Below are 24,314 nucleotides of genomic sequence, written 5' to 3'. Positions count from 1 at the left end.
GTGAGAATTTTCCCCCTCAGGCTGCCTGAGTAAGCATGGCCAACCAAGAAGTTGGAAAGCTGCATTCCACACAATCAGTGCTGTATCTTGCTGATTTTCTTTTCCATGCCATGGCTAAATTCTTTTTTGTTAACCCTGAGATATTCCAGAGGGTCTCCTTTTATTCTTATTCTAAATGTGAAGCACCAGAGTTTATCTTTCTCTTGTTCCTATTCTAGTTTTTATTCTTTGAATCATTATCATTATACTTACATATTTCTTTGTTAGTCCCATATTCCTTGTGGATATTAAAACTTCTATTTTGAGTTACCCCTTCTCATTACTTCCTTACCACCTTGTAGGTCTTGTCTTCTCTACTTTTTTTTTCTGTTGTACCTCAATCTTAGAGGTATCAATTCCTGTGGGAGATCAACAAGATAGAAGTATTGCCTCATGTTAGAAATTTTCCTGTGTCCCTAATTGTGTGGTTCATTGCTACCCACTTCCATCCCTATTAGCATTTGTTCCTATTTGCCATGAAATCTCCTCTCTGGGTCCTTATCCACCACCTTTCTGGATATTAATGGCTACTAGGAGCTTTGATTCCCCATCTCCTGAGACAGGATTTTTTTTTCCATTGAGACACAACTTAAAGATAATGGTCTCTCTAAGCAACAGATTTCCATAAATTATATCCAGGTATGAGGTCCTCATCTCCCATTACAAAATATCTCTCTGTTCCCATTGGAGTACTATTCAGTGGGACCCTTTCCCATGAATGAATCAAGATCACTTCCTATCTTTCCTCCCCTGCCCCCACCATTACTATCCCTCCCTTTGCCACCTCATGCATTCTCCTATAGTCTGTCTTCTCCCTGAGAGCTGAGTTATTTTCCCTTCATAGTCTACCATCATGTTAGTTAGAGAAGATCACACATTCCCTTCTCCTTTTCTCTCTTTTATGCTCCTTCCCATTCTGCAGTTTAGTCTCACAAAAAAAAAATCAATTTACCTGTAGGTGAGATGTTGTAAGGTTTAGTTTAGATACTTATTGTCTATTCCTCAACCATCAGTTCTTCCATTTTAAGTTCCATTTTCATCCTTGTCTCCTTACGTATGTTTAGGAAGGAATCTCTTAGTAGTCCTGCTGTTGTGATTTTGTGATTTTTAACTGCATAGGTGTCTTTTTCTTTCTTTCTTTTTTTTTCCTAAGGTAATTCATTTTGTTACCCTGCCTTCCTTGGCTTCTCTAATTTACTTTTCTTTTGTTTCTGTTGTTTGGAGTGATTGCAAAGTAAATGATTTGCTCGTGTGTCATTTTTTTTATAAGAATGTTTGAAATGCCTCTTTTTTTTTTTGAATTTCCATAGCGTTTCATGGATAATTAGGTTTAGATTTGCAGGGTGTGTCACACTGAGTTGAATCTTGAGCTCTTTTGAGCTTCAGAACACATTATTCTATGTCTTCCATAGTTTCTGATGGTTGCAGAATAGTCTAGTGTTATTTGTCTTTCTTCCGGTTACTTACAGGATTTGCTGTTCATCATTGGAATTGTTAAATTTAACCATTAGATGTTCTGGACTTTGTATCATAGGTTTGGTTTGATTTTGTTTTGTTTTCTGGATGTGATCTGTGGATTCTTTTGATTGTCATTTTGTTTTTTGTATTCAGAAGTTCCTGGCAATTTTTTGTATTATTTTTTGTGTTAAATTGTTCAGGTTTTTTGATTTGTATTCTTCTGGGCTACCTACAATCTTTAAGTTGCCTATATGTTCTTTCTTCAAAAATAATGTAGTTTACCTGTATAAAGATCAAGAATTCTTTTAATGTCATTGCTTTTTTCTCCTTTTTTCCTAGATTGTCCTTCATTTCTATATATTTGCATTCTCAATTACTTGTTTTCTCCTGTGTGGTATGGTGTGTGTGTGTGTGTGTGTGTGAGAGAGAGAGAGAGAGAGAGACAGACAGACAGACAGACAGACAGACAGACAGAGACAGAGATTCAGAGATTTACCATTTTGGATTCAGGTTTTTCCATTCTCCCAATTATTTCTGTTTTGTAGGCCATAAATTCTTATTACTTGATTTTTATTTTTCTGTTGAACTATTTAAGAGCATCCTGATGTGGTCCCATTCTCTCTTAGAAATGCATAGGGTTGGGGCAGCTAGGTGGTGCAGTGGATAGAGCTCCGGCCTTGGAGTCAGGAGGACCTGAGTTCAAATCCAGTCTCAGACCAAACACTTGACACTTACTAGCTGTGTGACCCTAAGCAAGTCACTTAACCCCCATTGCCTCACCAGAAAAAAAAAAAAGAAATCCATAAGGTCCTTGGCCTCATCGAGTACTGATTCATTTCTTTTGTCTTACAATATTTATTCAAGATAGATGGACTCATATAGATGTCATTAAGTCCACTTTCCCTTCTGTTTTAATATCTTTGCTGCTGATACACCTACTGGCGCTCAAGGTTTTTAACCAAATTTTCTTCCTCCTCAGATCTTTGGCAATTTCATTCTTTTTCCTTATATTACCTTATTGATCATTTTCAGAATACTCCTTTGAGGATGGTTTCCCTAGGGCTAGACTTCAGCCTCCATCCAACTAAGGGAATTTACTTTTCACCCACCTCAGTCCCTATTCCTAGTGACTTCTGTGGGGAATGAACTGTTGCCAGCTGGATCCAGTCCCCTTTCCTTAATACTAGGTGCAGCCTTACACTTGCATTGATCCTCTGCCCCAGTGCCTTTGGTTTTTCAGGCTGAGCTCTGCTCTACCACAGAGTACACTTCTGCTTCCTTATACCTCTAACCTCCTACATAAGGAGTGGAGGGTAGCATTGGGCAGAGGTGAGTTCTGCAGCTTGTCTTGATGGGATAGTGGAATGAGGAGAGGAGAAGGATATGCTGACTGAAAGTGTGGCAGCAGCAGCAAGAAGGTTGTTAGATAGATCCCAGAGCATGAAGTCTATGGGTCCCATTCTACTGCCTTGCCAAAATATGGAGAAGTGTAGAGGAAGCAGTGTTGAGCAGGTCCATTAGGATTTGGGATTAGCCTTCTTTGGTCATTCATATGACCCAGATGTTCTCAAAGTTTCCTATCATCAGGTAAACACATAAATAAAAACTGGACAAAATAAAATGAAGTGCCTGGGAATTACATTTCTCCATTTGGATGAGTTTAAGTCACTGAGCTTATATATAAAAAAAATGGAGGGAAAAACTAGTGATAAGTTAGTTAATGTTTAACAATCATATTTCTGGAAAGAATGTACATAGGACACAATTTTAAATCTGATCTGTATTATTAACAATCAACAAAACAATAAATTAAGTTCTGATTTGTAGCTTTGCCAATTTCTTGGGTTAAGTGACTTACCCAGAGTTACACAGCTAGTGAGTGTTATGTGTCTGCGGCTGGATTTGAACTCAGGTCCTCCTGACTCCAGGGCTAGTACTGTATCTGCTGCACTGCCTACCTGCCCAGGCTTTGCCAATTTCTGAGGTGTAAATGCTCATCCTAAGAATTTAAGTCAGTTCTAGTGATCTAGTTAGAGTTGACTCCAGCACACTTCTAGAAAAAATACCTTCCAACATAAACAAGACCCTGTAAGAGATTCTTGTCACAGTTTTTTATCAGAGCATATGTTGATTTCAAAAAATGAAATCCAGGGGCAGCTAGGTGGCGCAGTGCACCAGCCCTGGATTCAGGAGGACCTGAGTTCAAATCCACCCTCAGAAACATAACACTTTCTAGATGTGTGACCCTGGGCAAGTCACTCAACCCCATTGCCTAGCCAAAAAAAAAAAAAGTATCAAAAAATGAAATCCAATTTCTGATAAGTGTATTTCCACATGAATGGGTTTATCCAGGCCTGTATGGGGAAAAAAATATAATCATCAGAAGATATAGTTACAAGAAATTAATAGAGCTAGAACATGAAAGTCCTTCAATAATTAGAGAAGAGATGCTAATATGTATTGGAAAGTTTACAATACAAACCACAATATCGTTCTTGAAAAGAGACATAACTACACTGTTATTTTTTAATTCACTATTATAAATATCCCAGTCTTGCCTCCTCATTCCCAAAATAAAGTTCGTCCTTAATTTTGGTTGTCATGTGTACTTGGAAAGCCTATTATGGGAGTATCCACCCAAAGTCCGTCTCTCCCCCCATCACAACCACCGCATTAACTTTGCAGCTCAGTTCTACAGTATTTATTTTTCTCTAAGAATTGACCTTGACTAACTTTCCTGGACTTAAATATGGAAAGTTATCTAGTCTGAGGCTCTCATTCTACAGATGAGAAAAATGAGGTCCAGGGACTTGCCCAAAGTTTTGAAGAGCAAGAAATCCAATTCAGAATTTTTGATCCCACATCCAGGGTTCTGATACATTGTAGTTGGAGAAGAATTCAAGCCAGAACTAGAATACTTTGTTGCCAGCAATGGAGTAATTCAACTGTAATATAAATACCATTTAATTTTTTTTTAAAGTTCTTTTATTATTTTACATTTAGTCAACAGGGCAAATTACTAAAATCAGCAAACTGAGGCCCAGAGAGGTTGTCATGTGGTCTGTGGTCACAAGATAAAGGATGGACTAAATAAAAGGATATGAAATAGCCATTCTTTAATAATTCTTCTAAGAATGTTGACTTTGACAGTTTAGGGTGATGAATATAAAGAGCTAAAGCTAGAACATAACATTATCTGAAAGGTAACTGAGTTATCAGTAATTCCCAGGGAACTGTCTTCCCTCCCCCGTCAGTCACTTTTGTTTAATCATAGCAAACCACAATTCTAGCTTGGATGGGAGGTGGGGAACTTTTACTTAAACTATTCTCTCTTCTCTAGGAAAAAACAGAGGTGATATTACTAAGGGTCCAATGCAGAACTTCTGGGGAAATTTTATTTTTCATTCTTTGGTTAACACAGTTCTATTCTTGCTGTGTTGTTTTCGTTTACTGTTGACCAATGACTGTGTACTTTGCTCAAACAGAAATAGCCACAGTCAACAGATTCCTCAGAAAGGAAGGAAACTTTGGTCCTTCCTGTGATGAAACGATGTTTTGGTGTTTTTTTTTTCCATGAGGGCCAGGACCTGATCAAAAATCAAGGAAAAAGTATTCTTTCATCAGCCTGTAACAAGATGAGTTTTTCCATGATTCCATTCACATCTAAGCACATGCACTGATTTTATTCTAAATCTTTAGATCTTCACAGATCATCTGTTTTAGGCCTGGGACCCTCCCCCAAACTTGTTAAACCTCAAAATAGTAGTGTAGGGCAACACTTTCACAGAGCCAAAGTAAATATACCTGGTCACAGTGTGATGAGGACAGCAAGACCGCACAAAAACAATCTGCCCTATTTGCCTGCCATGGTACTAGTCTTGTTTTCTAACTGGTCTTAAATTCCCATAAAGTCTCTAATCAATTAGATAACAAAGATAGAGAAGGTCTTTCAGGAATAATATGCTTACAATGGGTTCCTGAGATTCTTTCCCATAGAACAGATCACTCTGGGGGGAAAGGAATTGGTATTTTCAACAATGTAGGGTACCAGACCCCCCAGCCATGTAAAAACCCCTCTACCAGTAGAGATCGACAATTCACCCATCCTTGTACCGAGAGAGTTTCCTGGGGACACTGAGAGGTTAAATGCTCATGATCACACAGCTAATATGTATCAGAGTAGGACTTGAACCCAGGTCTTTCTGACTGTCAGGCCTCTTTCCATTTCACATTGATGGGGTAGTTTGTCATATTAACTGATTATACTACTGGATGGTACAGAGATCCAAGCCCTAACAGGATAAGATATAGAATAGGAAAAATCATATTGAGTAGGAAAGAAATAGAGTACACATTAGCCTTTGTGAGCCCCAAGGCAGCTTGAAATACTAATTGGTTGGTCAACTAGCATTTATTAAGCACCTACTATGTGCCATGCACTGTGCTAAACCCTTGAGATTTGAAGAAAGGCAAAAAAAAAAAAATCCCTTGCTCTCAAGAAGTTCACTGTCTAATGGGGAGATAAACACAAACAACTATGTATGAACAAAGAATGTACAGGTTAAATTGGGGGTAATAACAGAGGGAAAGCACTAAGAGTAAGGAGAACTTCTTGCAGAAGTTGAGGCTTTAGCTGAGACTTGAAGGAAGCTACGGAAGGTAAGGGATGAAGTTGAGAAGGTAGAACATGCCAGGAATGGGGGAGAGTTAGTAAAAATGCATGGATCCTGGAGATGATGTGTTGTTCACTATATTGAAGAGTATGTGAAGGGCAGTAAGTTATAAGAAGATTGGAAAGATAGGAAGAAGTCAGGTTATGAATGGCTTTGAAAGCCAAGCAGAGGATTTTATATTTGATCTTGGACTTTATGAGAAATCAAGAAATTATAAAACAAAACCAAAAGAATTAAAAAATAGAAGACACTGTGAAATATCTCATCAGAAAAACAACCATCCTGGAAAATAGATCCAGGAGAGATAATTTGCATACAGATATTCTAGTGTCACTGAGGGAATGACACTACCAGATGTCATAACTACTCAAGTCCCACTGATGCTCCTTTGATGACCACTGCCCAGTGACCTTACCCATATTTATGCCACTCACTGATGACTTTTTTTAGTCACTTGAAATGTCACAAGGAAAATTGCCCTGATATTCTAGAACCAAAGGGTAAAATAGAATGGAAAGAATCCACTGATCACCTCCTGAAAGAGATCCCCAAAGGAAAATGCCTAGGAATATTATAGCCAAATTCAAGAGTTCCCAGGTCAAGGAGAAAATATTGCAAGCAGCCAGAAAGAAACAATTCTAGTACTGTGGAAACACAATCAAGATAACACAAGATTTAGCAGCTTCTACATTAAGGGACCAGAGGGCTTGGAATATGATATTCTGGAGGTCAAAAGAGCTAGGATTAAAATAAAAAATCACCTACCCAGCACATTCAGTGGAATAGAGGACTTTCAAGCATTCTTGATGAAAAGACCAGAGCTGAACTTTGACTTTCAAATTCAAGACTCAAGAGAAGCATGAAGAGGTAAACAGGAAAGAGAAATCATAAGGGACTTATTAAGGTTGAACTGTTTACATTCCTGCATGGAATTATGATATTTGTAACTCATGAGACTTTTATCAGTATTAGGGTAGTTGGAGGGGAAAAAATATATGTAGATAGATAGATAGATAGATAGATAGATAGAGGGCTCAGGGTGAGTTGAAGATGAAGGGGTGATATCTGGAGATTAAAATTAAGGGGTGAGAGAGGATGATGTTGGGAGAAGGAGAAAGGGAGACATAAAATGGTATAAATTATCTCACATAAAACAGACAAGAAAAGACTTTTACAGTGGAGAAGTAGGAGAAGGTGAGAGGGAATGAGTGAATCTTACTTTCTTCAGATTTAGCTTAAGGAGGGAATAACACTCAGTTGGGAATGAAAATCTATCTTACCCTACAGGAAAATAGGGGGGAAGGGGATAAGAGAGCAGAAGGACGATAAAGGGAAGGGCAGATTGGATGAGGGGGTAATCAGAAGCAAACTCTTCTGAGGACGGACAGTGTCAAAAGAGAGAATAGCATAAACTGGGGACGGGATAGGATGAAGGGAAATATAGTTAGTTTTTCACAACATGACTACTATAGAAGTGTTTTGCATGACTGAAAAACAAAACAAAACAAAACAAAAAACAAAAAAAATTACTGTAAACTGTCCCGAATCTGGCATTGTTGATCAACATTCTTATGTCTATTTATCTGGAAGTGAAGGCATTCCATGAGATCATCAATTTTTTTAAAAAAAGAATACTGTTCCTATTTTCTAAAGAAACCTTGTAGAAAATTCTTAATTTGGAATTATTTATTAGTTGGAATTTTCAACACTCTACTGCTGCCTATGCATTACCTACATTTTTCATAAAAGTGAGATAAGAGTTTTGTTTGCTAACATGATCTGCTTAGACTTTTTTTCTACCTTTGAAAAATTAATATTCTTTCTTTGAAAGAAATTATTTGGTGTTCTACAATGACATTAGCTTATGGGCTGGCTTGAAATTTCAGTAGTTCAGTAGCTATTTAGGTAGCATACTTGTATTTCCAGAAGAATTTCTTCAGTTGCTGAAAAGAGGGTGATTATTTCATCATCTGAACCTTTATGTTTGAACCAGGAGGGACTCTGTCCTGTGGCATGTAAAAAAAAAAAAAGCAGATAATTTTTTTCTCAAAGTTGGGGGGCAGAGCCAAAAATACTTTTAATGCTGTTACTACATCCTCTCCATGGATTCCCTAATTCCTTGTTTTAGGACCTCTTCCCTCTTAAAGGAAGAGGAATAAAGAAATACTTCTGAATAAAAAGATTTGTCCAATGGATTGGTTTTAAGGAAACATGATGCTTGTTGATAGATAAGTATTTTTCATGTTTATTTAAATGCCAGATACCGTCTTACATATTGGGATTAGTGTCTGTATAGTAATGGTATTTCCAGGCATCCATTAGTGTAAATGCAGATTCATAGTGGAGTTCTTTCTACATAATCAAAATTGGAATTGTTTTTGTTGTTTCTTTACGTCCAAAGAGAAGACTTCATATTTTTTTAAGTCTTTTTTTTTTTTTTTGGTTAGGCAATGGGGTTAAGTGACTCGCCCAGGGTCACACAGCTAGTAAGTGTTATGTGTGTGAGGGCTATTTGAACTCAGGTCCTCCTGACTCCAGGGCCGGTGCTCTAGCCACTGTGCCATCTAGCTGCTCCTTTTTTTAAGTCTTAAATTATGATTCAAACCATGTTCCATGGAAGGTCTCTTGTAAGATTTCTTCCAAAAGAACAAGTGTACTTTTTCCAGTAATGTTATGACTCTTAATGATGATTGGCATGAAACTTACTTGAAGTATTTGTTGTTGTGCAGTCCACATTCCAATGTGCATTTTCAGAAGAATCTTCTTTCTGAATAATTTTGGACATTTGATGTTGAGTTTTGTGTAGGTTTGGCTCTTTTTTTTTAACATTGTGGAGCTAAGGGAGAGTCAATGTTTATATGAAACCATTTCCAAATTTTCAAAGCAATTTTTAAAAAAAATTGAACTCCTAGTATACAATCAACCTGGTATCTTTTTATTAGTTAAACCCAATACTTAAATATGTAGTTTGGACCATTTTGACTTTTCTAACTAAATTTTGTGGTAAAAACTTAGAATTTGGGGTGGGGAATAACTTTGTATCTCATTTATAGAACAGTTATTCACATAAAGACAGTTCATCTATGAACTTAATAGCCAAGTACAAAGAAAATATAAGTAATGTTCCAAAGGGAAAGATAAGAAAAATTAAAGGTACCTACTTTGGAGGTGAGATCCACATTTTGAAAATTCATTAATTGCCTTGAAAACACTGCCAAAATGAAGAGTCTCTGATCTGTTGTTAGAATGAAGAACAATGTAACCATTGCCTGTTCTTAGTGACAGTACAATGAGCTTCCCACAAAATTTTGATAGGGCAAGAGTCATGTGGTTTTTATCTTTTTTTTTACATTAGCCATTTTCATCTAATTTTGTATACAGAAACAATAAATCCTTTCTTTTAATTAAAAAATAAAATAAAAATGTGCATCAATATTCATTAGGGAAATTGGTTTATAGTTCTCTTTCTCTGGTTTTGACTCTTCCTGGTTTGGGTATCAATACCATATTTGTGTCATAAAAGAAATTTGGTAAGAATCTTTCTTCATCTATTTTTCCAAATAGTTTATATAGTATTGGGATTAATTGCTCTTTAAATGTTTGGTAGAATTCACTTGTGAATCGATCTGGTCCTAGGAATTTTTTCTTAGGAAGTTCATTGATGACTTGTTCAATTTCTTTTTCTAAAATTGGGTTAACTATTTTATTTCTTCTGTTAATCTGAGTAATTTATATTTTTGTAGAAATCCATCCATTTCCTTTAGATTGACAAATTTGTTGACATATAATTAGGCAAAATAGCTCCTAATAATTGTCTTAATTTCCTCTTCATTGGAGGTAAGTTCACCCCTTTCATTTTTGATACTAGTAATTTGGTTTTCTTCTTCCCTTTTTTAAATCAAATTAACCAATGGTTTATCTATTTTATTTGTTTTTTTTTCATAAAATCAGCTTTTAGTTTTATTTATTAGTTCAATGGTTTTCTTACTTTTAAATTTATTAATCTCTCCTTTGATTTTCAGGATTTCCAATTTGGTGTTTAATTGGGGATTTTCAATTTGTTCTTTTTCTAGGCTTTTTTTTGTTTGTTTCATTCATCTGCTTTTTCTCTATTTTATTGATGTAAGGAATTAAAGATATAAATTTCCCCTAAGTACCACTTTGGCTGCATCTGATAAATTTTGGTATGATGTCTTACTGTTGTCATTTTCTTTAATGAAATTATCAATTATTTCTCTGATTTGTTCTTTGACCCACTTGTTTTTTAGGAATCAATTATTTAATTTCCAATTAATTTTTAATCTCTTTCCATTGTCCATTATTGAATGTATTTTTATTGCATTACGATCTGAAAAGAATGTGTTTACTATTTCTGTTTTCTGCATTTGGTTGTGAGGTTTTTATGTCCTAATACATGTTCGATTTTTGTGTAGGTGCCATGTACTGTTGAGGAAAAGGCATATTCCTTTCCATTCCCATTCAATTTTTTCCAAAGATTTATCATAGCTAACTTTTCCAGAATTTTTATTCACCTCTTTAACTTTTCTTGTTTATTTTTTCATTAGATTTATTTAGTTCTTAGAGGGGAAATTTGAGGTGCCCCACCAGAATAGTTTTATTATGTATTTCCTCCTGTAACTCATTCAACTTCTCCTTCAAAAATTTAGATGCTATACCATTTGGTACATATATATTTAGTATTGATATGACTTCATTGTCTATAGTACCTTTCAGCAAGATATAGTTTCCTTCTTTATCTCTTTTAAGTAGGTCTGTTTATGCTTTTGCTTTGTCTGAAATCATGATTGACACACCCTGCTTTTTTTGCTTTAGCTGAAGTGTAATAGATTCAGCTCCAGCCTCTTAGCTTTACCCTGTGTGTTATGTCTCTGCTTCAAATGTGTTTCTCGTAAACAACATATTGTAGGATTCTGATTTTTAATCCATTCAGCTCTCCACTTCTGTTTTATGGGTGAGTTCATCTCATTCACATTTATAGTTTTGATAACTATGTATTTCCCTCCGTGCTATTTTTTGCTTGTTTATCCTCCTCTCTCTTTTACCTTCCACTCTTTCCCTCCTCACAAGTGTTTTACTTCTGATCACCACATCCCCCAATATGCCCTCTCTTTTATCAGTTCCCTCTGCCCCTTGTATTATCCCCATCCCTTTTTACTTCTTTATATGATAAGATAGATTTCTATATACAATTGAGTATGTATGTTATTCCCTCTTTGAGCCAATTTTAATGAGAGTAAGGTTTAAGCTTTGCCTACCATTCTCCCTCCATCTTCTTCTCCATTATAATAGTTCTTTCATGCCTCTTTTATATGGGATAATTTACCACATTCAATCTCCCCCTTCTTTCTTCTTCCAGTGCAATTTTCTTCGTCACCCCTTTATTTTGTTGGGGTTTTTTATCATCCCATTAAAGTCACCTTATATCCATACCCTCTGTCTCCATATACTCCTTCAAATTGTTCTTATAATAATATAATTGTTGAGTTATAAATATTATTTTGCCATATAGAAATGTAAACAGTTTAACCTTATTTAATTTCTTATGTTTTCTCTTTCTTGTTTCTTTTTCACCTTTTTATGTTTCCCTTGAATCTTGCAATTTGGAGGTCAGATTTTTTTATTCAGCTCTGGTCTTTTAATTAGAAATGCTTGAAAGTCCTCTATTTTGTTAAGTGATCACTTTTCTCCCTGAAAGATTATATTCAATTTTACTGGGTAGGCAATCCTTGGTTGTAATCCTCACTCCTTTGCCTTCCGGTATATCATATTTCAAGTCCTCTGGTTATTTAATGTGGAAGCTGACAAATCCTGTGTAATCCTGTCTATAGCTCCATGATATTTGAATTGTTTCTTTCTGGCTGCTTGCAATACTTTCTCCTTGATCTGTGAGCTGTGGAATTTGGCTATGATGTTCCTGGGAATTTTCATTTGGGATCTCTTTCAGGTGGTAATGGGTGGATTCTTTTGATTTCTATTTTGCTCTCTAGTTATAATATATCAGGGAAGTTTTCTTAGATAATTTCTTGAAAGACATTGTCCTTTTTTTTATCATGGCCTTCAGGTAGTCCAATAATTCTTATATTATATCTCCTGGATCTATTTTCTAGGTCAGTTGTTTTTCCAATGAGAAATTTCACCTTTCCTTCTATTTTTTTTTTACTTTTTAAATTTTGTTTTATTGTATTTTGATGTCTCATAGAGTCATTAGTTTTCATTTGTTCAATTCTAATTTTTGAAGAATCATTTTCTTCAATGAGCTTTGGTACTTCCATTTCCATTTGACCAATTCTATTTTTTAGGGAGTTATTTTCCTCAGTAAGTTTTTGTATATCTTTTCCCATGCTACTGATTCTTTTTCATGATTCTCTTTCATTACTCTCATTTCTTTTCCCAATTTTTCTTCTACTTCTCTAATTTGCTTTTTAAAATCCTTTTAAAGCTCTTTCAGGAATTCTTTTTGGGCCTGAGGCCAAATTACAAATTTTCTTTGAGGCTTCAGATGTAGCCATTTTGACACTATTATCCTCTTCTAAGTTTATGCCCTAGGGATTTCCATAGTCAAACTCTTTTTTTTGTTTGTTTTTTTGCTCATTTTTTTTTTTTTGCCTTTTTTTGTGACTCAATATTTTTATGTCAGAGTTGGCCTCTGGTACTGCACTGTCCCAAGCTTTTGGTGCTGGGGCTCTGGGTCTTACTGCTGGCTGTCACTGGGCTTTGGGGCTTAGCTGCTTGCTTTCTCTGGAAGGCAGGCTTCCCTTCCGGCTTGTACTGGTATGTGGGGCTTTCCTGTTGGCCTCCTCTGGGTGTGGGGTTTAGCTGCTGGCCTGCTACAGTGGTGGGGCCTTGCTGTTGACTTGCAATGGTAATGGAGTCTTTCTGGTAGCTGGCGCTGGGGGAGAGATCTTGTTCCTGGTCAGCCTCAGGAGTAGGGCCCTGCTGCTGGGTTGCTATGGAAATAGAGTCTCTCTGCAGGTAGGGCCCTGGGGTGGGGCTTCAGTAATGGTCAGCAATGGGGTCTAGGTCTTGCTGGTGGTTTGTGCTGGGGGTGGAGTCACTGGGATGGGACCTTACTGTGCTTCACGGCACACTGCTCACTTTTCTAGGGGTCTGCTGGTTTGCGCAAGGACAGCATCTCACTGGTAGATTGCCCCAGGCTCAGAGCCCTGCTGCAGGCCTTCTGCTGTGAGGCTAGCTGCTGCTGCTGCTCTTGGACCTTACTCCCCTCCCACCCCAGTGAGGCAAACATCTCCTACCAGGCTGGTGAGCTGCTTCCCTGCTCCTTGATCAACTCTGAGGCAGTTCAAGTTGTTGGGAGGGCTTTGGAGGGTTCCTTCCTCATTCTGCCATCTTGGTACTGGAAGTCACCAAGGTCTATTTTTTGAAAGAGAAAAGCTATATCATGTGAGTCTTAAGAGATAAAAGGTAGTGCATATAATTACATACCAACAAGTAACTATAGATTGAAGCATAAATATATAGAACATACCCTACCTGGGCAAAAACATGCAACAAAACACCTTGTTTTCAATGCACTTGAATTGTGTTCTTGGTTGTAATGGGAATAATATGCAACATATGAAACTTCCCCCTTTAGGGACATTTTTGTTTTCTCACTATTCTTTACTCTTTTGACCATTGTTCATATCTATCACTGACACAGTCACAACCTGGAACTTATCACCATACTGCTGTTTGCAAAATATCAAACCAGGTGTGCCCTTTAATGATAACTACCATTGGTCTGCCTTTCCCCCTATACTCACTAAATCAATTCTTCAGCCTCTGTGGCACTTCTAATCATTATTTCCTAAGTCATCCAGTAGTCCCCTACTAGTTCTGCATCATGATCTGCAGTTTGGCTGTGGTCACTGCTCATATTCTTCAGGGGCCAAGTTTATTCAGCACCATGGCCAGTAATTTTTTCTGCAGTTGCTATCTTTCATATGACATTTCATTCTGTTGTTAATTGATGTTTCATATGGCAATATCTTTGCAACTTTATGGAAAACCTGAGATTTAGGAAGATCACAATGCTTCTTGGTATAGCATTAAAAAGCACTTAGTAGGAACTCAATAGATAGTTACTCAATGAATGAATTTAAATTCAGAACATTCACTACAGCCCTGGAGCACCTGTGAAGATAAACTTTGGCTGACTTTTTAAGAAAAAATTAATGGGAGTGTAAAGTAGTACATTTAGGTTGAAAAAAATCAATTTCACAAGTATAAGATGGGGAAGTGTCCCTAGATATTTGAAAAAAACCCCATCTTAAAAAATATTACTATGAACTAGGAAATCATCAAAAAACATAAATATTCTTATATTTAGGGAAATCCAGAAAAATACCATTGTATATGAAACCATTAATATATCACAAATATGTTTTAAAATACATATTAAATTTAACATGGTAGTAGTATCAACATTGTTCTGTTTGTGTCCACTTTTGAACTCCCTTCTCTCTTTTGTTTTCTAGAATGTGTCATTGATATTCTTCATTTTTTTGATATATATCACTTTCCCCCAACATTCCACCAAATAAAAGCCCTCCCTTGATAGTCAAACAAAACAAAATTATATTTTATTGATCATGTCTGAAAATTTATTCACTTTCTTCCACAGTATATTACTTCTCCATTAAGGTATGGAAACATGCTTCATCATCAGTGTTCTGGCATCATGATTATTCATTGAATTGATCTTTCAAAATTTTTTCCTTTACAATATTGCAATCATTTTACAAATGGTTCTCCTGCTTCTTTCTTTACTCTATATCCATTTTCCAAGGTTTCTCTGAATCCATCCTTTTTGCCATTTCTTTGGTGAAATAATGTTCCATCACATTCATATGCCATAATTTGTTCAGTCATTACTCAACCAATGGGCAACTTAGTTTTTTGCTAAAACAAAAAGTGCAGATATATACATATATATATATATATATATATATATATATATACACACACATATATCCACACACACACACACATATATACATACACATATGTGTATGTATATGTATGTATTGTCCCACTATCTTTGAACTTTTTGAGGTACACGCCTAGTAAAGATATTACTGGATGAAAGGACATGTATAGTTTTCGTGACTTTTGGCGTATAGTTCCAAATTGCTTTTTAGAATGGTTTGACCAATTCACATCTCTAGTACATTATTTTTCCCCTCTTCCTCTCCCCCTCGAACAATTGAATAGGGGAGTTTTAGTGAACTGCATACTAAACATGAGTCAACAATGTGATGTGGTATACAAGAGAGTTAATGCAATCTTAGGCTGCATTAACAAGATTTCAGAGGTGATATTGCCACTGTACTCTGCCCTGGTCATGTCATATCAGGCATATTATGCTCAAATCTGGGCCCTATATTGATAAACTGGAAAGTATCCTGAGGAGGGCAACTGGAGTGGTGAAATACCTCAGGTGCATACCATATGATCAGTTGAACGAACTAGGAATATTCAGCCTAGAGAAAGAGAAGACAGCAGCAGGGAAGGAGACACATGATAACTGTCTTGAAGTATTTGAAGGATTAACACGGAAGAGAAATTAGATTTACGCTTGTCCCCAAAGGAGAAAATTAAGAGATATGGATAGAAGCAGTAAGGAGACAAATTTATGCCAAAGGTAAGGAAAAACTGTCCCACAGTGGCATGGGTTGTGTCTCAGGTGATAGGGAGCTCTCTTTTGCTAGAGATGCTTAAGAAAAGGCTGGCTGTCAAATTATTAAGCATGTTGCCAAGGGCATTTTTGTTCAGATTGAGGTAGGAAAAGATGGCTTCTGATATCCCTTCTGATTCTGATTCATCATCAAAACGATTCTTTTTCAGAGACATTTGTTAAGCAATAAAAATAACTAATAATAATAATAACATTATATTGTTCTTACTAGAGTCAGGCACTGTGCTATGCACTTTGTTATTATTATCTCATTTGATCCTCACAACAATCCTGGGAGGTAGGTGCTATTATTAGCTCCATTTTACAGCTGAAGAACTGAGTCAAACAGAAGTCAACTGACTTTCCCAGGGTCACACAGCTAGTGTGCTATGAACTCAGATCTTCCTGACTCCAGGACCAGTGTCCTATCCACTACATCATCTAGCTGCCCTAACACTAAATATAGAAAGTTAAAATGTAGCATACAATTTGTTTGTTGAAAATTCTCATTTGTCCCTATTCCTTTCCTTTTTATACTCCTTTCACCCACGGGCACAAAATGAAACCTGGATTTCTCTTGAAGAAAACATATCACTTACCACCCTCTCTAAGGTCATCCCCATCCTGCAAACAACTACCAGGTCTCCGAGGATGAGTCAATACAGTTCATGCTACTGAACTACTACTATTATATTACTAGTAGCTACTGCTACTTCTAGACCCTTGTCCTGAGTCAACACTTAATACCTCTCCTGTTTTGTTGTTCACTGCCATTCAGTTAAATCACCTTATCTCAATCCTTGTCACTGATATTTAAGAACTTTCGGGACATTCAATCACTTATTTATATGATTTCAGCACCAAGTTTATAATCTTGTTTTCTACTCCAGCCCCTGGACAGCATCCTTAGTGACTTCAGATTTCATTTTTATGACACTTTTGACCTCTTGGCCTTTCAGTTCATTAGCCTCTCCAGTTCCCATGACTTCCTTTTACATTCTACCTTTGCTACCACCTTAGATCTCAACATTACTCTAAACTTCTCCACCTTCAAGAACTTGAACTTTGAAATTCTCCCTCGTTACAAACTTGCAGCCTTCTCCCCCTCCGATCATTTTGTCCTCATAATCTATTCTTCATCCTCCTTGTGATCTCTCGTCCATCTATCCTTCCATGTTCTCCAAATTCATCACCCCCATTCTTTCTTCATAGTCTTGACCTTAGAGTCAGCTATTTTTAAAATGTACTGTGCTTGACCATTAAATTTCCTGCCCCTTTGTTTTTTGTAACTCCCAATGCCACCCCAGGGTTGCTGATGTAATGTACCATGAGCTGAGACTGTAGACTATCCATTGAGCAATTTGAAACCTCCTGGTCCCAGGAATAAGAAAAATTCATAACTGGAAGAGTTTATGAAGAAGAGCCCAGAAACTTGGTGATAATTGTACAGAGCCAGTCATTGACCTGAGAGAAGAGAGAGAAGGGCTGATGTGGGGGCACTAGAAAAGGAAGGGAATGTCTAGATTCAAACAAAGTCCAGGCAGCAAGTCTAAGACATGATCCATAGATCAGGCTGAAAGAATACCCAATAATAACAGTGATAAAAGTTTCACAATAAGTTCACACAATTTACTTCAGTTATATTTCTATTTTTAAAATTAGTGCTTTTATGTGCATTGAGGCTAGTCAAAGCTTCCAACTTCTCACTAAATTAGTTGAAGTTGAATAGTTGGCACCATGAACTTCTACACTACTCTCTAGGGAAATGTCCTTTTCTAAATGTTAACAGATGCTTTGTCCTTCTGTAATTCCTAATCTCCAACTATGTATCTTCCTTCTCTGTCCATTCCTCTAAGGTCCTGGAGAAAGACCTCCTGATTGGATCAACTACAAATTCATATGATCTAACTTCAAGTTGGCCCTCACCCCTGCACAAAAATCTTTCTTTTCATCTTTAATTTATTCTTTGTCACTCTTCACAGTCCATGTTCCAAATTTCCTTGCTCCTTAAATATTAATCTCCAGCACTCAGCACCCTCAGTCTCAGCAGATAACCTTGACCTTTGTCTCTCTACTAGCTTTTCCCCTCTGCCTGTAAATAAGCTCAGGTATCAAAATTTTTCTTGATCCTGGTATCTCCTAATGCAAACTTTCTATTTCCCTTCTCTTCTGCCATAAACATCTAGAAAAATACTCTCACTGCTGCTTCCACATTTGCAAGTGCTAGCTCCTACCATTCTCTCCATTCTACTAGAACCAATGATTTCTCTAAAATATTCATTATCTATGCCTTTTTGTCTTTATACCACAATCTTACACACACACCACAGAAAAATAATTAAGCACATGTGATACAGTGACCTCATTTGACAATGTAGGCAATATTCTGTACAAATAGTCCTCCATTTCTCTGCCATAAGTGATGGTGAATGTTTCATTACCTATTCTCAGATACTTTCCTTATTTTTTAAATTTCATAGAATTTAACTTCCTTGCCCTGGGTAGGGTAAAGAGAAAATCTACAGGGAGGTAGAAACAGATTGTATCAAACTTAGAGTGTAATTCCTGCTTCTTCTTGCTCATCTTCTTTTTAAAGCAGTGGGAAAGAAAGAGAAAAATATTAGATAGTAAGATGAAGGGAAATACACATTCAATGATCATAACGGTGAATTAAAATAGAATGAACTCATTCCAAAAATGGAAGAGGAGAGTAGAATGGATTAGAAAAGAGAATCAAACAATATGTTTCTAACAATGAATATGCTTGAAATGTAAAGACTCTTTCAAAAAATAGGAAATGAAAGTGTTCTACCAAATCCCTTATATGATACAAGTATGATCTTGATACATAATCTAGGAAAATCAAAACAGAGAAAGAAAACTATAGAAAATAACACCTTAAAAAATAGCCTAACCCAAATGGCAAAAGAGGTCCAAAAAGCCAATGAGGAGAAGAATGCCTTAAAAAGCAGAATTGGCCAAATGGAAAAGGAAGTCCAAAAGCTTACTGATGAAAATACTTCCTTAAAAATTAGAATGGAGCAAATGGAAGCTAATGACTTCATGAGAAATCAAGAAATTATAAAACAAAACCAGAAGAATTAAAAAACAGAAGTCAATGTGAAATATCTCATTGGAAAAACAACCAACTTGGAAAATAGATCCAGGAGAGATAATTTAAAAATTATTGGACTATCTGCAAGACATGATCAAAAAAAGAGCCTAGACATCATCGTTCAAGAAATTATCAAGGAAAACTGCCCTGATATTCTAGGCCCAGAGGTAAAATAGAAATAGGAAGAATCCACCAATCACCTTTTGAAAGAGATTCCCAAAAGAAAACTCTTAAGGATATCATAGCCAAATTCCAGAGTTCCCAGGTCAAAGAGAAAATATTGCAAGCAGCCAGAAAGAAACAATTCCAATATTGTGGAAACACAATCAGGATAACACAAGATTTAGCAGCTTCTACATTAAGGGACTAGAGGGCTTGGAATATGATATTCCAGAGGTCAAATGAACTAGGATTACAAACAAGAATCACCAACCCAGAAAAACTGAGTATAATACTTCAGGGGAGAAAATGGATATTCAGTGAAATAGAGGATTTTCAAGCATTCTTGATGAAAAGACCAGAACTGAATAGAAAATTTGACTTTCAAATACAAGACTCAGGAGAAGCACGAAGAGGTAAACAGGAAAGAGAAATCATAAGGGACTTATTTAAGTTGGATTGTTTACATTCCTACATGGAAAAATGATATTTGTAACTCGTAAGACCCATATACATATAGACAGAGGACACAGGATGAGTTGAAGATGAAGGGATGATATCTAAAAAATAAAATTAAGGGATGAGAGAGGATTATACTGGGAGAGAAAGGGAGAGGTAGAATGGGGTAAATTATCTCACATAAAACAAACAAAAAAAAGCTTTTACAGTGGAGGGGAAATGGAGGAAGCAGGGAGGATATGAATGAACTTTATTCTCATCAGATTTGGCTTAAGGAGAGAATAACATACACAGTCAACTGGGAATGCAAATCTATCTTACCCTACAGGAAAACAGCAAACAAACAGAATGTTTTAGTGTTTGATAAACTCAAAGATACTGACTAACAGGGTAAGAACTCACTATTTGACAAACATTGCTATAAAACTGGAAAGCAATCTAGCAGAAACTAGGTATAGACCAACATTTCACACTATATGTACCAAGAGAAGTTCCAAATGGATATGTAACTTAGACATAAAGGGTAATATCACAAACAGATTTTAAAAAACAAGGGAAAACATACCTTTCAGAACTATATGTAGTGGAAATATTCATAAAGAAAGGATAGAGAGGATCACAGAAGACAAAGGGGGACAGTTTCAGGGAAAACTGGGAAGATTTGTATAAACTGATGCAGAATAAAGTGAGCAAAATCAAGAGAACAATTTATACAATAACAACATTATAAAGATAAACAATTTTGAAAAACTTAAGAGCTCTGATCAATGCAATGACCAATCACAATTCCAGAGGACTCTTAATGAGCAAAATCAAGAGAACAATTTATACAATAACAACAACATTATAAAGATAAACAATTTTGAAAAACTTAAGAGCTCTGATCAATGCAATGACCAATCACAGTTCCAGAGGACTCTTAATGAAACATACTACCTACCTCCTGACAGAAGGTCATGAACTCAGAGTGAAGATTGAAACCTAATTTTTATGGACATGACCAATGAGGAATTTTTTTTGTCTGACTGTTTTTCTTACAATAATTTTGTTTCCATTGCTTTTATAAGTGGAGAGAGAGGCAGAGAAAGTAGATTTTTGTTCATTGAAAAAATAAACCTTAATTTGAAATTGTTATTTATTGTTCTGAACTTAAGCACAAAAAAATACATTTCCAAACTCATAGTATAACCAAAAAAAAGTGGATTCCATATGAAATCAGGAATCTCCATTTTATAGAATGGGGTTTTTTTTCTAAAGCATATAATAAATTCTACATAGTACTTTCAAAACTGTCCTTTTTGCCTATGCTTCTTTCTTTCTTTCTTTATGTTTTGTGCAATTTAAAAATCATTAAAATGATCTTTAAAAAAAAAATCCCTGACCTTCCCGAACTCTTCTTACCTCTGCAATTAAATCAGAGAAAGAGGAATGTTTGCACTACATCAGTATATTTCTCTTTCCAATTGTTCAAATACATTTACCTTTCTAGCCTTCTTAAAATTCTTATATGTATTTCAAAGTTCCTTCTCAACTTTGGTCTTTTCATTAGGAATGCCTGAAAATCCTCTCTTTCATTAAAATTACATGTTTTCCTGGTAGGCTTATACTCCTCTTTTTAGGGTTGCTTGTTGGCAGTATTTGGTTGTAAGAAATCAATAAAACAATCAATTTATTAAAAATAAGATATATACATATATAAATGTATACACATATTCAGTACATATATGAACACACATATATATATGTGGGTGTGTGTATGTATGTGTCAACACAACTCATTTATACAGTGAATTAAGGTTTACAAAGTATGTTTTAATACTATAATCCTGTGAGGTAGGCAATACAAATAAATATAACCATCCATATTTTACAATAAAGGAAAATGAAACTCAGTTAAATTTATAAATAAGATAGAAACCTGTCCAACTCAATATTACTAATTCTAATTTCTATTTACCAACCTGCATATATAACTTTTACACACATCTGCCTTTCCAGTGGCTATTTTCCTTATGAAAGGAAGAATTCCTTTCCCTCTACCCACTCTTACTTATTTTAGGAATGTAAGTTGTACCTGCTTATGGTGAAGAATCCAAGATTTCCTATGTTGTTGATTTTTTCCCCCAAAGTCCCAAATCACGTGATTTGAAAATGTTACTTTTTTTATTTCTTGTTTTCTCAGGTTATTGAGTTAGTCACATGTTACAACAATCTTATTTCAAAATTGCAGAGTAAAGAATTTACTTAACGAAAATGCTGACTGAAGAGAAACTTGTGGTTTGGCTGTAAAAACTTTTGACCATCCTCAGAATGAAACAAATTTTATTAACCCTGATATCCCCAACTTATCTATATATGAATAAAGAAATCATTTATTTTTTTAAAAAACTCATCATTTTTCACTTTTTTTTTTATTTTTCACTTCTTTACAAGAACTTGTGCATTTGTAATTTTTCCATTTACTTCTTTGTTGTTGTTACAAGTAAAGCTTCATTAACTTCAGCTACTTATTCAGAATTTGTGGTAATTCCATGGGAAGTGTCTAAGTTGACTTTCACACTGTCAACAAAGGGTTTGCCAAGCAAACTGACTGCACTAATAAAAGTTTAAGAATGCTATTTTCTTAAGAGATTGAACTGTTTTAAAGCACTTTACGTGGAATTTTTTTGTATACAAGTAGCATAATTGCAATGTGAGCAGAAATTAATACTATTCAAACTAGCACATTGAAATGCTCATTACAAACTTTTGATATATGTTGATTAGTGCGGGGCCTCTGTTAGGCACACTTCGCTAGCCCATGACAACTCTTCTTTGAAAATAATAAAATTGCATTTCTTAAAAATGTTCTATGAATTCAGATATCTTTGGTAATTCACATTGACCTTTCTCATTTATATTAAGACAAATATTATATTTTGAAGTATTTTACCTGAAAAGTAAAAATTATACTGAAGTTAACACATTTGAAAAATACCAGAAAGGACATTCTATCTGTGTCTGTGTCTATGATTGTGCCTGCACATGCGCCTGGGATTGTTTTGATTTCATCTGTCTCTGGTCAGTGTATGTCTCACATAAAGAATTCTAAAAAACAAACAAACCAAGGCTATCCCTGTCAATCCCACAGAGGTAGATTAAATAAAGTAGATTCCCTAATTTGCGTGTCAGCAAATGGTTTCTCAAGTTCTGAAAGATGCTTAAAAGTAGTTTGGTCTTTTAAGCCCCCTAAAGACACCCTTACTTTTGGTATTAATTTAGATTCTCTTGGCAAAAGCAAATTTGGCCTCATAACATAAAATATGACTAACATAAAATATGATTTTGTGGAGGGTAAGTTAATAAGGCTTTCCTGGGGGCATACATAGGAAACTAGATTTAAAAATAGCCAACTCTGTCTACTAAAATGCAATTTTATCACAGTATAATCAAAGCCCTAATTAGTTTAAGAATAGTCATTAATGGATCTTATCAAGTTAAAGGGAGATCTTTAGTATCTCATCACCAGAACTTATGCTTGGTCTTGCACTATTAAACAATTTTATCAATGATTTGGATGAAAGCATAAGTGGCATGCTTATCCAAATTGTAGATGATATGAAGCTGAAATGACAAGGTCCATAAAATATCAATGGGCTAAAATGATAGGCCAAGTCTAATAAGATAAAATTTAATAGGCATCAATGTAAAGTACCATATTTGGGTTCGAAAAATCAATTGCATGAATACAAAATGGGGGAAGCATTGATAGTCAACAGACTTGTGGGCAAAGACCTGGGAATTTGGAGTAAACAGCAAGCTCAACACAAGCCAACAATGTGACGTAGCAGCCAGAAAAGTGAATGCAGTCCTACGTTTCATTAAGAGAGTATAAAATCCAGGTCTGGAAAAGTCATGGTGAAATGTACTAGGCCATGGAAAGATAGTATGTGGAGTAAGTTAGAGTACATACAGAGGAGTACATACAGTACATACAAACCGTGTCACATGATAATCAGTTATAGCAGCTCTCTTTATGGTAGCAAAGAACTGGAAATTACAGGGAAGCTCATCAAGTGGGGAATGGCTGAACAGGGTGGAGTGTATGATCATGATGAAATACTACTGTGCATGAAATAACAAAGAGGAGAATGAGCAGAACCAAGAAAACATTGAATACAGAAGCAGCAATACTGTTTTAAGAACAACTTTGAGCAACTAAGTTATACCCAGATTTACTCCAAAGGTCATATGAAGGAAGATGCTATCTACATTTAGAGAAAGAATTGATAAATAGAAGTACGTATAGAATAATTTTACATATGTACCTATTTGTGTCTATTGGTAGCCATCTCTCGGCAGGGTAGGTGGTGGAGAGAAGGGAAGAAAAAGAAATGCACATGAAAACTTTATTATACATCAAAAAGAAATAGCAAGTTGTACATAATAGATTTGCAGTTTCATGTGCGATCATCTTTTTTTATTATACTATGTTACAGAAATGTTTGTTTAGTCCATAAATTAAAAATAAAATAAATTAAATAAATAAATTCGGTCACATAAATAGCACTTCTAGGTTTGTAAAACATTTTATGTATATGTCTTTTTTTCTCTCACAGTAACTCTGTCAAATAAATGCTACAGATATTATTATCTTTATTTTGGGGATAAGAAAACTGAGGTTGAGAGGTTATCCAAGGTCACATGGTCAATAAATGTATAGGATGGGATTTAA

At 35.6% G+C, this 24,314-nt stretch overlaps 1 long non-coding RNA gene across 2 annotated transcripts in view; it reads right to left on the bottom strand.

Annotated features, from left to right (window-relative positions):
* Nucleotides 1-21,753, bottom strand: part of LOC114045884 — a 28,611-nt gene extending 6,858 nt beyond the window's left edge. Inside the window, exons 1-5 of one of the 2 annotated variants that reach the window (XR_003569437.1) lie at nt 21,675-21,753; nt 13,445-13,562; nt 9,332-9,405; nt 8,877-9,006; nt 8,070-8,176 (exon numbers count right to left, since the gene is read on the bottom strand). This is a non-coding gene — a long non-coding RNA (uncharacterized LOC114045884). Of the gene's footprint in view, nt 1-252; nt 399-8,069; nt 8,177-8,876; nt 9,007-9,331; nt 9,406-13,444; nt 13,563-21,674 lie in introns of those variants that run through there. The other variant, XR_003569436.1, reaches the window with a different exon arrangement.
* Nucleotides 21,754-24,314: the final 2,561 nt, after the last annotated feature.

Source organism: Vombatus ursinus, unplaced genomic scaffold, assembly GCF_900497805.2.
Source record: "Vombatus ursinus unplaced genomic scaffold, bare-nosed wombat genome assembly UNPS02014779.1, whole genome shotgun sequence".
Taxonomy (NCBI): Eukaryota; Metazoa; Chordata; class Mammalia; order Diprotodontia; family Vombatidae; genus Vombatus; species Vombatus ursinus.
This window is presented reverse-complemented; position numbering and strand designations above follow the sequence as displayed.